Genomic DNA, 17,024 nt, shown 5'->3' with positions numbered 1-17,024 from the left:
GAGGGGGTTGGCCGAGCAAAAACGACTCCTATTAAATATTAAATAGTAAAAGTCGCAGAGCCGGCGTCTAAAACACCTTGGCTTTCCTGCCCAAATCTCATTCATCCTCCAAGACATAGCATAAATTCCCTTCCTCTCCAGGAAAGCCTCCTCCACCGTTTCAGGCTAAATGACTTTCTCCTTCTGCTGAGCACACATGGAACTCCCTGTCTACTGCCCGCAATAGTGTGTCAACACGTTATCACACAGTGTTTGATACAACCACCTGTCACGTATATCAGTCTCCTTAACTGGATCAAAAGACGCTTGAGGGCAGAAGTCATGTGCTATACGTTTTGCTCCCATTTCTCGAAGCTCAGCGACGTTCCAGGGTTGGTCCTCTGGAGCAGGAGCCAAGGGCAGTCATTTCCCACTTGCCAGTGCCTCTCTCAGGTGCCAACATGGCACGCCAGGTACACAGCCCTCACTCTCTGGCCTCACTTTCTGAACTGCTGCCGGCTGAAAACCTGGCTCCTCACTCCATTCTCTTGGGTCACTTGGCCACCACTTTTGATATCCTGTGACTGGCTGTTCCCTTCGAATGAATCTCTCTGCATGTGTCCCTTCCTTTCTGCTGCCACTCCTGTTCCCGCTCCCTCCACTCTGTGGTTCAGTCATATACTTGGGGGCCCTCCCCCAGCTCCTGTGGCCCCAGGACCCATTCACCCGGGGCAGACCACTTCCCTTGGGCCTGGGAGTACTTGGGATGACTGAGGTCTGCCGTGTGCTGGGAGAAAGGGGGACAAAATAAGCAGAGGTTCCTTTCGTGCTTTGGCTTTTATGTTGTTTTGTTTGTTTTTCTCCAAGCTGTATGATTCCATGAACCTTTTCAACTGGGAGAATATTTCTCTATTTGCCCGGCTTACTTCCATTTTATGGTTTATTTAAAAGTCATGCTGAAAAAGTCATTGTGGGTACGAGGTAGGAAGTAATCCTGGCTCCAGGGGACAGATGGAATGACCCACTGGGATTCTGCCATGCCCGTTCCCAAGAGGGAAAGTGGCAGAACGTATTTGTCTGAAGTGAATTTCCGTAAACCTGGGCTCAGAGCCAGGCTGAGGAGCTAGCTCCATTAGTAACGCGGGTGGAAGAGCGTCCCTGCTCCACGTCCTTGCTCAGGGAAAACGCAAAACACCTTCCCTTGAATTTTCCATTTTGCTCAGGCATCAAACAAGGAAGGAAACAGGAGGTCAGCCATTTTAAACAGCTGGAGAAGCCTGGGAACCCTGACAGAGCTGTGGCTTTGAGAAAGTCAGCGCCAGAGGCCAACAAATTTCTCCTTCTCTGTGATGATATTTACTCTTTCACACACACCGTGCGCGTACACATACACACACACACACACACACACACACACACGACAATATTCCTAGACAATATTTTTTAGAATATTACATCTTTAAGAAATTACGTCTTTCTTCATTAATTCAACAAACAAACTCAGAATAACTCTCTGTGCCTAACCGGGAATTAGGTCCATCGGGGAAGAAAATTGCAGAGGGAGAAGAATTGAGAAACCAAGTGGAAACTGAAGCTCGAAAGCCTCGTAAGAGTGACAAGTCAGGTAGGGAGGCAGGTGAGCAAGGTCCCAGGCCTACTTCCTGGGGTCGGCCCCATCCCCAGGAAGGGCCCCCACCTCCCAGGTCAGGCTTTCCCACCACGAAGGAAATGGGATCTTCCTGTCAAGTCAAACACTCACTAACGCTTTTTTCCTGGAGAGTTTTTCTTTGCTGAGACTCAGATGTAAGGGAACAAACAGGGGCAGCCTTATCTTCTCGTGAGTAAACCTGGCGGAGATGAAGAAAGCAACGCAAAGGGGATTCGGGGATGTTTTCCACTCCATTGGAGCTCCTGGAGTGAAAATGAATCTTTCTGCAATATGGCGACATGTCTCAAGAGTCTCATCTCCGTTCCTGCCCTCATAGCTCTAGGGTTGCTATGAAGGTAACCACCAGTGATGTCCCGTAACGTTCAGCGCACAGTACAGCAGGGAAACGCGAACACAAGCGAAATGAGCACAATAAGGAACGGGCACGCTATGATGCGACCCTATGATAGAATCGTACTCAGTCTTTGAAGATCATATTCTCGACGTACTTTCAGCAGTGCACATTTGTGGTGAGATGAAGTTACATTAAAAAACAGAATCACAAGTTTATAAGCATTCTAGTCATGTAAAAATGCAATGCGATAGACACTTAAGTATACTTTATGTGCTTTACTGTATGTATATCTCAAGAAAGTTTAAAATGTATAAAGATATTAGAAGAGTGGGTAGCAGTATTTCAGGTCATGTTTCCTTTTTATGTTTTTCAACATTTCCCTGCTTGTCCAGAATGAACATGGCCTCTGCCTCCCTCTCTCACCTGGTCTGGGCCATTCTGCCCCTCTGGCTCCCTAGACCTGCTGGTCTTCAGATCTTCACAGGCTCCAAGGTCTTTGCATTAATTAGTACTTTCCTCTGTCTGGAATTGCATCCTCCCTGCCCCTCACTCCTTGCCTTACTCCCTCCTCTTCCCTTGGTTCACCCCTGTTCATCCTTGAGGTCCCACCTCAAGGTCATTGCCTCCCAGGAAATCCTTTCTTCCCTTCCCTCCACCTCCCATCAGATTGAGTCCGTTTCGACTCCAAGTTAGTGCTCAGCACAGCCTGTCTTTACATGTGGTTTCTGTGATTGTTCGTGCATTGTCCGGTAAGATCTGCCTTTCAGAGATGGCTTGATCTCACATTACAGGAGTCCCTCTTTATCTGTGGTTTCACTTTCCATGCTGTCAGTTACACCCGCTCAACCACAGTCCAAAAATATTAAAAGGAAAATTCCAGAAATCCACAATTCATAAGGTTTAAATTGAGTGACATTCTGAGTAGTGTGATGAAATCTCACGTTGTCCCGCTCCATCTCTCCTGGGACGTAAACCATCCCTTTGTCCAGAGTCTCCACGCTGTATATGCTTCCCCCACCTTCGTCACTTAGTAGCCGTCCTGGTATCAGATCAACTGCTGTGCAATGGCAGTGCTTGCGTTCATTTAACCCTTATTTTACTTACTAATGGCCTCAAAGCACAAGAGTAGTTGATGCTGACAATTTCAATATACCAAAGAGAAGCCATAAAGTGCTTCCTTTAAGTGAAAACTGGTTTCTTTAGGAAAACACGTGGTGAATATATGGTTCGGTACTGTCTAGTTTCAGGCATCTACTGTGGGCGTCTTGGGAAGTGTCTCCTACCCTCTTGGATACAGGGGGCTACTGTATGCTCCTAGCACCCAACGTGATGCCTGGTCCCTAATGAGAGCTCAAAAAGTAACTGGTGAATGAATAAATGGAGAACCTTTGCATCCTGTTATATATAACTGGTTTGTAAAAGAAGTTCAAGCCTTCCAAAAAAGGACGGAGAATGTCTTCCCTCTTCTCTGTCCCTGTCCACGAGGCTGGTGTTGGGGGTGGTGCTGTCTCAACACCCCAGAAGCTTTGCTCTGCCCAAGTCCGGGAAGTGAGACCCAGAATCGCAGCAGCACATAAATGTGCGGCTGTCCGCGGAGGAGCAGCTCTACGTGTAAAACCATTTGGGTTCAATTCAGTACCTGCCATCCCCTTTTAGGAGCAAGGAGATTGAATAGTTTTAAGCTCCCTACAACAGATTATAAACTGTCACAGGAGAGTGGCAGAGCATATTATGGGCGGAACAGTCTGAAAAGTCTCTAGAATGAAAATAAAGCTGCAGTGAGCCAAGGATCTCATCCAATCCAGTAAAGAAAAGGAAATGAGTGGGGGAAGGGCAGGAAATCTATGTTCTGGAAAGGGAGCAGAGGCAAGAAATGGGGGAGAAAACATGGAGAGGGAAGACAGTTAAAGAAAAATAGTGGAAAATCAAACCAAGTGGTGAATAAAGAGAGTAAAGAGAAAACTAAGGGCATGTGCAGTCCAGAGAGAGAGAATGGAGCCATTGAAATGCCAAGAAATCTGCACCCTCTTCCCTTCTCCAAAACAAACCACCTCTGAGTTCATAGAGACGTGCAGTTACATCCTCAGAAACAACCAGGTCTTCAGCGCAAGGAAATCGAGCTCTCTGGGTAACATGCAATCAGGTCAGAGTCTGATTGAAAAGCTAAAGACCTCGAGACCAATGTGTTGTGAGCCTCGTGTGTTTCGTTTGGGGGAGAGGGAGAAGCAATACAACCATTTTCCTCTTGGGCCGGAAGTCGTGGACGTGCTTTCAGTGTGCACCGGACGGAGAGGGAGTGGAGTGGTCAGGAGAAGTGAAACTGAGAAGAGTGGCAGAGGATTCCGTCAGCGGGTCTTGGGCCTTGGGGTTCCAGCAAGCAGGTTATTAATAATAAATACTACACGCTCTTATTTTTATGATCGCTCCGGGGGAACGCACACGCTCCACAATCATCATCTCTGACCTTATCACATCCCTCCAGTGATAACAAAATACCGAATAGTTGTAAAGTGCTCTATGCTTCACAGAAAGGTTACCCTGATGTTACTACATTTGACCTTCCAAACAGCTCTGGGTGAGACAGATGGCGTCTCTGTTTGACAAAAGAAAGATGTGACATTCCGAGCGTTGAATGATTTGCTCACGGTCACTGTTGTGGGTTGAATTGTGTCCCCCAAAAAGGTGTGTTAAACTCTTAATCCCTGGTAACCTGGGAATGGGACCTTATTTGAAAATAGGAAATAGGGTCTTTGCAGATGTAATGAAGATGTAAACTAAGGTGGGGTCCTACTGGAGGAGGGAGGGCCCTGAGGCCAGTAGCACTGGTCTCTTTATAAAGAGAGAAACAGAAGCAGACACAAAGGGAGAGTTCCATCTGAACACACAGACACACAGAAAGAGGGCAGTCATGTGACGACAGCAGCAGAGAGTGCAGAGATGCTGCTTCAGGCCCAGGAACAGCACGGATGGCTGGAAAGCACCAGAAGCCAGGACAAATAGCATGGCCCTGCCGACACCTTGATTTTGGAGCCTCCACAACTGTGAGAGAATCAAACTATTGTTTTAAGCCGCCAGTTTTGGGACTTGGGTTCGGCAGCCCTAGGAAACTACTACAGTCCCTCAGGCACAGTGAGGGATGTGACCACAATCCTGGTCCCCAGACTGCGCTCAGCATCCCTGAACGCTCTGCCAGGGGGGCTTAGCTTCTCATCAGCCACCCTGCCCCACAGCCATCCCTGCTGGGCCTCTCTCCTCTTTTCTCCCAGGTCACCAAGCCATTCGCACAGCTCATGGAGGCCCCATCACACGATGTCAGTGTCTCCCTGGCAACACAAACTCTCCCCACCTCTCGACTCTCCTCCTCAACAAATTCCACTTCTGTGGGCAGTGATCTCAGTTGTCAGTGAGGAAAAGAAATCTGATATTATGTTGGTAAAATGTTGGTATGAAATAGAAATGTAATGGGGGCATTTACTGAGCACTCTGTGCCCAGATACATTTCCTCAATCCTAGAACATTCTTACAGGTCCAGGGAGCGTCATTATCCCCGTGTTCCAGACAGGGGGGCTGAGGCTCAGTGACTTAAGGACAGGTGCCCTGATTGACACAGCTCCTGAGGAGACAGCATGTGAATCCAGGTGCCTTAATCTGAAAGCCTCGACACCCTAACGTCAGATAAGGAGGCCCTCAAGCTTGACTGCCTCATTGCACAGATGAGAAAACTGTCCTTCATCTTTGGCAAGGTCACACCCCAACTTAGTCTTTCACTCCCATCACGAGGGCCGATTTGAATCAGAATGTCTACAGGAGAGATTTGATGACAGCAATCTGGTGGGAAAGAAGAAGGGTTCTTAAAGTTGGGTTTTCCACGAGACCAAGAAAATCCAAGTGTCTACAGTCAATAAGAGAGGAGTGATGGAGATTCTGAGGCAGAGGCGACCATCTCCTTCGCCCCTGGCACCATCACTGGGCCACAGATGTGGTTTGTTTAGTCCCCAAAGAGTTAAAAAAATTTTTTTTTAATCAGTTGACATCAAAAACTCTGGAGCCATTACCTTCCAATCTTGATTTCTAGCTTTTACTGAAACCATCGGAAGATCTGGCAACAGTAGGCCTGCTTTCTCATGTGCCATCAGTAAGCTAAAGCTGAGACATGGCAGTGTGTTATCCTCACCACTCCCCATTCCCCGCGCAGGGGCCACGTGACAGCTGCTTGTTGTGTCACTCTTGGGGTGCTGCTTTTCTTACATGCAGCCCCCTCACTCTTTGGGATCCCCTGCCTGGCCCGTGTTGATATTTCAGTGTCTGATCCCTGCTTCAACTTTGTAACATGTTCCTACCTGAGACAGGTGCTTGTTTTTAAAAGGGGGACAGCCCAGAAGGACAGCACAAACGGAAGAAGTGACTAACAGTCCTAAGACAGTGGCCTCTGGGAAATTATTTTAGGGCAGGAAAGGGGGATGGGTCCCTTAAGAAGAGAAACTTAAAGGAGTTAGTTACAGAACAAATCAAAAGAAGTCACATTTGTCATTATACACAGAAAGCATATCAATCCGTTATTCCCAGAAGGTGTAGAATTATAACTAGACTCCAAAATGGCTTAAATACATTCATGGGTCATAAAGACATAGACAGACACCAAGAGGGCATCGAGGCAATTCAGGGAGCATCAGCGAACTTGACCGCCCGGATCTCCTCCATGTCCCGGGCTTGTCTTTATGCAAAACGGCACTTCATTTCAAATGAGCCACTCAAAGAGACCTAACTTCCACAGAAATCTCTTTTTCCCACCCCTGACCTATAGCATGGATAGGAGGGGAAAAGTCTCAGTGACACATGAAGAAGATCGTCTTGGGGAAATAGTCGGCCTAGCACGGCGGAGACACAGCACTGCAATCGCAGCCAAATACAAGTCCTGGCCTCCCACTAATTAGCCTGAACTTGGCCCATCACTTCACTGATGTTCAGGATGAAAATACTCCTGTCAACTCCAAGGGGTCGCCGAGGCCACGTGTGGAAGCACTTGGTGGACTGAGTTATCCTATCTTGAGTAACTGACCAGCCAAGAGGGAGGAAAACGAGGCATCATGTGTTTTGTTCTAAGTAATCTGGCTCTCGGCGTCAAGGTCCTAAGGGAATTTCTTGCTGTTGACTAACCCAGCAAAGGCAAATCCCAAGGGTGCCATGCCCGCCCCATTCATGAGTCACGATATTCTGACTCATGTTCAGATTCGCTCTTTTTTTCCAAGCATTAATGAGCTACTCTGTTTCAGGCCCTGGAGACTTCTGCAGTGATTTGTCTCCTCTACATTTTCTGCCCTGCCAATTCTCCAGAACCCACTGGCATGGGAACTCTTGGACTGCTTTGTCCCTGGAGGATAGACTCGCTCTTGCCTTCCCAGCCCTTGCTCTGCCTGCTTAAAAAAATACCCCTCTGTGTCTGCTGGGGATCTGACTTCATCAGGGCTTCTCCAGATGGCTGGGCAGATAGCCACCTGGTCTGGGTGGCAATAACTGTCCCGGGAGCATTTGTGGGGGGCTCTGGGAGGGAAGGCTACAGAGTGGGGGGTTTCATTCCCTCTTCTGTAACTTCCAAACTGCTCATTGACTCTCTGCTCAGTGGAGGTGGGGAAGTCACGGATGCTTTCCCAATTACTCACTGATGACCAGAAGACAGACCCTAGAGCAGTCCTTCAGCCAGAATGTCAGCAAAGGGACAACGCTGACCTCAAAGCACCCGAGAGAGTCCTCGCCAACCCCGAGAGCCAACAGCCTGTGCCTGTGAGTCCAGACGCTTTCTGAGATTTGAGACTTTGATTAGCAAATCACCTAGGCCTGCCTCCCTGTTCCACGGACCTCTTTTCTTTCGGTGGGTAAATGAATAAGCTGGCTAATTAATAGGTCTGAAAATTATACACATGTTAGGCTTTCACGTGGATGACAGAATTGAGAAGGAAACCAGCAGTTTTATAGGTGCCGTGGGGACAGCATTTTATGTGAAAGCATGAGCGATGCTGAGGCTGCAGGCAACCTGTCTCGACATTTCAAAGCCAAAGGTTCCCTTCAGGATGATGATGTGTCCTATGTTTATTTCCTTGCACCAGAACTGAGTGATTTTTGCCCCAGCAAATGGCCCTGGCAGGAATGCCCCCCGCCCCTGGAAAGTAAAGGACCGGCCACTGACACCCAGGAATTCCTTGGTGACAGGCTAAAACTATATATCATGTCTTAATTTGGGAAGCCTCCTGAAAAGCGCTAATTGTGTTCGCCAGATAGTGGGTTCCCTCCCGTGAATCAGTGCACTAATTAGCAATGGCATTTGTCAGACGACCTGTCTTGTGGCAAAGGGGTCTCGAAAGCTGAATTAATTTAGCCATTGCCAGCCACTAAGGATGCTCTGCCGTGTAAGACTAACCAACCTGATTGGGTAAGCCTTGTGTCTTGAAGAACTCCTCAGCTGCCTACTTGCTGTCTCTGTGGAATCCAGGGACCTTTTCCCAAGATGGGTTTGAACAGCACTGCAAGTGGCATACTACAAAAAGAAACATGGCAAGGCAAGATTGTTTATAACCAGGGTCAAAAGGAGATCCTCCAAAAATGGTTTGAACACAACCCTTACCCTGATAGAAATACTAGGGAACAGCTGGCCAAGGAAACTGGCATTCCAGAGTATAACATTCAGATTTGCTTTAAAAACCACAAGGGAAAACAGAGACAATTGGGATCGGGATGGTCCTTAGGAAAAGATCAAACCCAGGGACAGGACCAGCATAAGCCTTGGACTCAAGGATATTTCCCAAAAGAAGCCAGACAAGACCAGACATCCATCACAAGGTCTCAATCAAACATCCTCGTTTAAGCCTTTGACAGGAACTGATTCCCTGATATTGCAACCAGGAAAATACTGGCGAAAACAAACAGGCGTTTTGGAATAAAAAATACAAATGCGGTTAGAACCAAAGATCTCTGTCCCCAGAGCAGAGCAGAAGTGAGCCTGTGAATTCCTTGTTAGATGGCCCAAGTGGGACACCAGACTTAACAGCTCAGTAGCACTAAACTGACCCGTCCACTCTCTCAGGCTGGTCTCATCATTTTCCTTCCTCCAATTCGTTCAGCAGGAACCAAACATTTCTACCTGCTCTTCTCCCATCCTATGTGTCCTTCGGCCCCTGTGTAAACCAAGGACCAAGTGTCATGATGGTGCCACTCATGCAGGCTGTGCAGGAAGAACTTACCCTCTGCTCGGATGCTTACAAATTACCTGCCAATACCACTGACTCCAGGAGGGGCCTCTCAATACTCTCCTTTCGGGCCCCCAAACCAAGACAAATGCCAGAATCACAAAGAACAGACCAGCACAGGAGCACTGCAGTTGAAGGACTATTGTCAGTCTCATCCTGAGCACAAAAACACCATTTGTAGGATCTGGGTCACGTGGACTTAGCTTACACTATGCAATGGAGGGATGAGGGCTGCCAGGCTCTGATTGCAGAACGAGATCCTGGAGAAGGGACACACTGACCCACTATGGCCACAGCACACACAGTCAGCTGGAGAATCTTCTCACCCCCTCGGTCAATTGCACCAATGCGTAGACATCTCAAGCCTTTTGGTCAACTCCTGCTCCGCAGATTTTCAGGAGAAGAGTGTCCTGAAAGTTTGAGTCCTGTTCTGATCCACAGAAAAAGGACACTCCAGGTCCCCAACTGGGCCTCAGTGAAGATTTTCGGGCTCTGCTCCATGGGATGTAAAGCTCACTTTCAGGAGGAGGAAAACGTCGTTCTCAGAACCTGGTCCAGGCTTCCTTTCTTTGGAAGCAGAATCTGGGCGATTTAAAGGACGATGAACAATGAAATCATCCTGTTCAGTATAAGACTGATGCAGGGGGCAAGAGAAACCACTCGGAAACCCAAATAAAGGTTTGACTCTGTGTTAGGGGCAGTGGTTACCCTATGTACTCGCTTCACCGAGTATCGGGTTGCTTCCAAGCTCCACGCTGCCTCCACACCAGGGGCACTAGGCAGTGTCCACAGCTGCTGAATCCTTATCGACAAAAGCATTTTCCTGACAAATATGACGTCTTCCCTATAATCACCACGTCCTCCAGTCTGGAAAATCTACAAACTGTAACCGAACCCAGCTGAGAATAGGTGAAAGGGACAACTTGGCACTTCGTTCTCTTCTGGCAAGATGTGAAGGCAAACTTGAAATTAGTTTGTCATAGAGACAATGCAGGGATGCTCTATGTCCTGATGACGCGAGCGACTGAAAGTGCGCTTTCTCCTGAAGCTCCGAGGGTTTGAATTGGGAACTAGAAGCTCCCTTAGCGTCCACCACTAAAGGAATGAGTAAATCAATTAGGATAAATCCATAATGCTGAGTATATTTCACTTATTTTTTTTTCCCTTTGACTATGTAAAACATACAAAAATTATAAGGAAAATATAATAGCAATATCATACAGTCACTGAATATAGTCTAATTATGTTAATATATCCACATTTTGGTGAGGTCTGTTATATATATACAGAGGGTGCCAAAAAATGTATACACATTTTAAGAAAGGAAAAACTATTAAAATTATGATGATGGTAACCACTTTGAGCACCTCTTGTAATTGCGGAAGTCAAACGTGACTTGTGTTGCTCTTTTGTTATCTGTATATATTGAGTATTACAATTTTAATACAGTTTCCCTTTCCTAAAATGTATATACATTTTTTTGGCACCCTCTGTATTTACATATACATACACACACATGTCCACAAAATGCTTCATTTTATAATAAATTATGTTAACCTGAAACCTGGAATCACCATCCTCATTGTTTTCCCTTCTTCTGAAATGGTAACTTCTAAAAATAGATTTTGGTACGAAGATGCATGTGGGTTTACCTTGGTACAAAAGTGTCCTTGAAAAATATTACTTCTTTGTTCAGTTTACTAAATAATACTAATAAAAAAATCAACCTCCTCACCTCCCTTCTTCCAAGAAGGGTGAATTTGAAAGCGTCACAAATACAAACTTCCGTTTGTGGTTTTCACTACAGTTATAGTTGGGTTTGCAAATTCTAAGGCCTACAGGTGTTGGTAGGCAGCTAATTTTAATGATGAAGTGGGCCAGATGTAAGAAACTTGCCGCCTACTATATTCTTTTGTTTCCCAACTCCTAAGAGTCTCTATTATGAGGGGGGGAAAAAGCACTGCAAGAGTGATAATCAGCCAACATTCAGCCTCGGAGTCATGGAGACAAGAAAGAGAGGGTGATGGTGGCTCAGAAATGGTAGGATCCTGGGTCAGCATTTTGGTTTTCCCTTGACCGTTGTGTCATGCTTGCAAGATAGCTAGCTACAGCAATTAGCTACAGCAATTGCAGATATTATGCTCACACACTACCAAGCAGGAAGGAAGGGGCAGAGGTAAAAAGGTTTTCCTCTCATGAGGACCTAACAGTCCTATGGAGACTGCTAGATACATATCACTCCCCTGTGTGAACAGGGTCTAAGTTTTCCCATTGCACTTCCATCAGTATCCAAATTCCTCATTATGAACTGGTAGGTGCTACATTTCGTGGCTGCTTCCTGTCTCTCAGCCTCCGGTGTGCCAGGCGCCACTGCAGGCATTGGGATTCTGTACAGGAGGAAAGTTTGCCCTCCTAGAGCTGACGATCTAGTGGGATTCTTTTTTTTTTTTTTAATTTATTGGGGTGACAATTGTTAGTAAAATTACATAAGGGTTAGGTCCCAAGACCTTTGAGAATGTACCAATCTGTGACTATCACTACGTTATTAAAAATTCCCCCATACACTACGGCTTTTGCCCTGGCCGGGACACTCATAAATTATATTTTCTACTCTCCCTAGCCCCTGTAAGTGAACTTGTTGATTCCACATGTCTGACCTGCTGCCAAATTCAGCATTCACTTCTTATTTGAAACAAAAGACCACTTTCTAAGACCTCTTCTCATCTATTGTCAGCATTAGCTGATGCCTTCCTTTAATGGACCGTTTTTTTCACAGGAAGGGCAATTTAAAAAAGAATCGCTTTATGAATGTTAACGCATGTGTAACGACAAAGGGACAGCAACACTAGTACATTGAGTCGGGCATGTCAGGTAGTAGCCTAGCCTTTCTCACTAGCTAAATGACTCCGTCCCACGAACAAACCCCACGACACACACGGTTCCAAGTCATGCCTCAGCCAAGTGCTGACTTTCTCTGTGTGTCTGGAGTCCATTGAAACACATAGACATCACAGCCACATCTGCCAGAAGCCACCTTTTTGCCTTCCAGGTACCTTTACCATCACTTCTGCATCCTCCCACCCCACTCCCCTTGGAAGCGTGGGAGTGTGGAGAACAGACTCATCTTGGGCCAGCATAGGAGGCTGCAGTCCAGCCTGGATTCCTTGCTGGCCATCGATGCCTCCACTTGACCTGAGTTCACTCTGGCATGAAAGCATTGCTCTTGGAAATGCTTTTATTTTTAACACGTGGAGGAATCTGTTCACTGGCAGTGTTACTCATCTCCCTATATGGTTTTGTTTTGTTCCCCACCACACCAGCTTAATTGACAAATAAAATTTATATATTTCAAAAATTTTTAGAATAAAACAGTAAAAGGTATTTAAAGTATTCAATGTGATAATTTGATATACATATACATTGTGAAAGGATTCACCATCAAATTAATGCACACGTCCATCACCTTACATAGTTACCTTTGTGTGTGTGTGAGAACATTTAAGTTCTATTATTTCAGCAACTTTCAATCATATAATCCAGTGCTATCAACTAGAATCATCATGTGATACGTTAGATCCTCAGACCTTATTCGTCTTATAACTGAAAGTCTGTACCCTTTACCAACCTCTCCTATTTCCCCCCGCCCCTGGCGACCACTTTTCTACTTCGTTATTCTATAAGTTCAATTTTTTTTGTTTTTCAGATTGCTCATATAAGTAACACCATGCAGTATTTGTCTTTCTCTGTCTGGCTTCACTTAGAGTAACATGCTCCAGTTTCTACCATGTTATTGCAAATGATAGGATTTGCTTCTTCTTTAAAGCTGAATAATATTCCATTGTGTGTGTGTGTGTGTGTGTGTGTACATATACATAAACACCATGTTTTCTTTATCCATTTATCCATTGGCAAACTTAGGTTGTTTCTATACCTTGGCTATTGTGAATGATGCTGCAGTGAATTGGAGTCCAGCTATCTATTTGAGATAATTTCCTTTGAATATATACTCAGAACTAGAAATGCTGGTTTATATGGTAGTTCTATTTTTAATTTCTTGAGGACTCCCCATACTGTGTTCCACAGTGGCTGCCCCAGCGTACATCCCACCAACAGTGCACGAGGGTTCCCTTTTCTCCACATCCTCTCCAGCATTTGTTATCTCTTGCCTTTTTGATATTAGACATCCTAACGTAGGCGGTGACATCTCATTGTGGTTCTGAGTTGCATTTCCCTGATGATTGGTGGGTGATGTTGATCACCTTTTCATGTACCTGTTGGCCATCCGTATGTCTTCTTTGGCAAAATGTCTATATAGGTTCCTTGTCCATTTTTTAATTGAGTTATTTGTTTTTTATTCTATTGAGTTGTATGCTTATATGGTTTAAAATATGTTCTCACCACTTTCTATGGTCAAGTTCCACTTGCCATCTCACTGAGCATCTAGTATTTTGATAATCTATGCAGTGTGGAAATCCACGAGACATAACTGGTCCACTCAGCATCCCCTGTGGAGCAGCTGGTACTTTTATATTGCTCTTTCCACGTTTCCTTGTTCCCAGATAAACCAAACCTTCTTTTTAAGTTTGTAAATAAGCCCTGAATTCAAATTAAACCCAAAATATTCTTTACTCAAAGTGACCATCCTAATTTAAATTTACGTGGGTTTTCAAAAAGCCCGCCCCCCAATTTTTTCCACTAAAAAGAATCCTCTCCCTACTTTTCCTATTTTCAATATAACTCATGACCCTGTTCTGTTGTTTCATGGTCCTTAGTTGTGCCAGGTCTTCAGAACGTGCAACATGGCCATCACTGAACTAGAATAACATGTTGCAAGACCAGCCCTAAAAGATGAACCAGAGCCCTTGAGCTCTGCCTACATAATTATGGTCCCTCCCATCAGGTGGTCCCCTCCCACAGGCACTGTCACAGATAGGCTGACTTTGTGTAAGCACAGTTTGGATTAGCGGAAATCTTCCACTCAACCCAGCCATTTGTACTTTTTTAATAAACATTTACATTTTTTAAAAAAATTTCGAAACACATCACATATCATTTTGAACTCTGTGAGTAAGTCATCCCTTAAATTAGGGGAAACAGACTTCTGGGTTCCAAAAGCATTACCCACTTAACTGTTAGCAAACAGTGTTTCGAATGACTCTTCCTGTTACAGGGTCAACCACACATTGTTCTCCACCCCTCCCCATCTGCCCTGCTCATTCCCAGCCATGTTTCAAGGCATAAACCCTACTGCAGCATCAGAAGTTTCCTGGTTATTTCTGGGCCACCCACTGGTCTTGGTTATCCCTGACCTAGGTGCGTCTCAGTCCGTTGTTGCCAGTTACCCAGCTCCACTCCCGTCTCGGGAAGAAGAGCCTCTCCTGACAAACTAGAAGATAGCCCCTTCCTTCTCCACCACCTCTGCTAAAAAAAAACTCCTCCACCTCGTTTGGCTTCACCTGGGCTTCGTTGTATTACAGAGAGATCAGACTCTGCTTCTGGGGCTTCCTTTTGAACTCATTAGACCACATAATGATGACAAGATTGTCTTTTGAGTCTCTGGACTGAATTGCCAGAACATTCCTCTACCTTTCAGTACCTTTCAGCATCCATTCATCATAGTCACAAGAACCGGAAACCTTGGTCCCCATGGGCAGATGGCTTCTAAAAGACGTTAGGGGTTTTGAGGCACTGAAATGGTTTTGAAATGTTGCTCCCCTCTTGTAGGCTTTGAATTGTCACGGATATAATTAGTTTTCTCTGTTTCCTCCTTCAGCTCCTTTCTCTCCTGGGTGATGACTTGATTAAAAATCTTGTCCACTTATTGGTGGCATTCTAGTACAAAGGGTTATTTGGAGATTTCACAGAAACCTCAGCACCGTTCTCTGGACTCTGAAATACGGGAGAAGTCAAAAGCATTAAAATCCACTCTCAGGAAGTTGGCTCTCCCGTGAATCGAATAACGTGGTACTTTTGTAATACAGAAGTGGTGGGGCTACCTCTCTATTACCTTATTGCATGAAGGTCTTGTACCCTGGGTTTCCATCATTCTGGGGGGATGTCAAGAATACTTCAAAACTATTATGGAAACTATGGGTCTTGTTTCCAAATAATGTGATTATATCCATCGTGGGCCTGTCCTGTGTTTGCAAGCAATGGAGATCTACTCTGGCTCATGTAAACAGAAAGGAAAGATGCTGGGATGCTGATGGAATTGCCTGAGAGGTAAGCACCTAGATGAGAGCAGGGCCAGGAACCAGGGGCTCAGCAGCTGGTGTGAGTGTGTGTGTGTGTGTGTGTAAGGGGTGGTGTCTTCTTCCTGCCTCAGCTCCATTAACCACCAGTCTCCATGTCTCTCCCAAATTTCAAAATCCCGAGGGAAAGAAGGTAATTGTCTCACTTGAGTCAGTTCACTGGCCTGTGCGAGGAGGGTGGGAGGCTCAGTAGGGGCCACTTTGTGTAGCGTGAGGCCATTGCTGGCAGCAGAGGAAACACTGTGAGCTGGGCAGGCATGTCTCGTCCGACCTGAACTTTGCTCGCAGTTTCAGGGCATTTGCAGTCCTGCTTTGGAGGGGGATCGAGCTAGTTTTGACAGAATTCATAGAATGTTGGAATATTAGTGAAAGGAAGCTTAGATAATATTTGTAATGTTTTATTGAGCACTTACTATGTGTCAGACATTCGGCTAAGCACTTTGCATATCACCTCTCTTTACAATAACTCCATGATTCAAGTACATATTACATGTTATTCTACAGATAAGGAAACTAAGGCATTCAGCTTGGAAAAGGATGGTTTGGAATCCCCTAAGCTCCTTATACAGTCAGGGGAAGAAATTCTACTCCTGCCTCTGAGTTCCTGGAGCTCCAGATTTTATTTCTAGTTAATCGAAATAGGTCAGGAGTAAGTTGCAGAATGGCATTTGTCCCCACCTAAAATGGGTTTGGGGACAGATGACTCCCTTCTCGTGCCTGTCTTTGCTTATACTGCTGCCAACCAAGACTAAAAGAGGTTTTCATGAAGAGATGCTATGTTCAGCAAACTCCTTTTGAATAAAGGAAAAGCGTTAAGCCTTCACGTATTCACCCCACTTCTGTCACCCGGTGGCGTGGACTCTGTCTGCCCACCCACCACCTCCTGTTGCATTTCCCTGTGGCCCGACATTTGTCTCCCATCACCACATGGCTCACCCACATGGTTCCATTTCTGGGCCTCTCATCCACCCACTCTTGCTCTGTCTTCTGTGACACAACCCAAAACTCACGCTGATTCTTTCCCATCCCCCATGGTCACCCTGCTGGCCCCTCGTCTAGGCGTGGGGTCCCTTCCTCACTTACTCTCTGCCCACCTGGTACTTCCAGGCCATCTCCCGCTTACCTGGGGCTACTTGCTGAAGTTGCCACACCCTTTAGCTTGTTATCAGCTGGCTCTTGGGATGTACACTTAGGTGGTTGTGAGGTTGTGTCCTCAGAAGTATGTGGATGCTTCTACATGATTTATGTAGAGTGTTTCTGAGGCAGCTTTCCTTACTCAGATACTGTTATTTCATCCTGAGTGTCTGTCAGGTGACCATACACCTTCCTGGGGTAGCAGGAAGCAGCTCAGGTGGGGCTTTTGTTCCTGTGGACCTGGCACAATGCTGGGGCTCATCGTAGGTGCTCGCGAAGAGCTTGCCCTGAACTTTCCATCATCAGCCATGATCCAGGCTTTGACCGGAGGTGTCTGCCTGAGCCTTTCTACCTTCGAAAGGGCGTTACTAATACGACCGGCTGGGCTGCTGGGAGTCTAACTGTGAACTCAGTAA

General features: G+C 45.9%; 1 protein-coding gene and 1 pseudogene across 1 annotated transcript in view; both read left to right on the top strand.

The window, feature by feature from the left end:
- TMEM178B (transmembrane protein 178B) overlaps window positions 1-17,024 on the top strand; it is a 323,541-nt gene that overhangs the window by 226,333 nt on the left and 80,184 nt on the right. The gene's annotated exons all lie outside the window — the stretch shown is intronic.
- Window positions 7,623-9,503, top strand: LOC141567652 (double homeobox protein B-like; annotated as a pseudogene).

The sequence above is a fragment of the Rhinolophus sinicus genome, chromosome 8 (genome assembly GCF_057876585.1).
Source record: "Rhinolophus sinicus isolate RSI-liver-muscle chromosome 8, RSI-T2T, whole genome shotgun sequence".
Lineage (NCBI taxonomy): Eukaryota > Metazoa > Chordata > Mammalia > Chiroptera > Rhinolophidae > Rhinolophus > Rhinolophus sinicus.
This window is presented reverse-complemented; position numbering and strand designations above follow the sequence as displayed.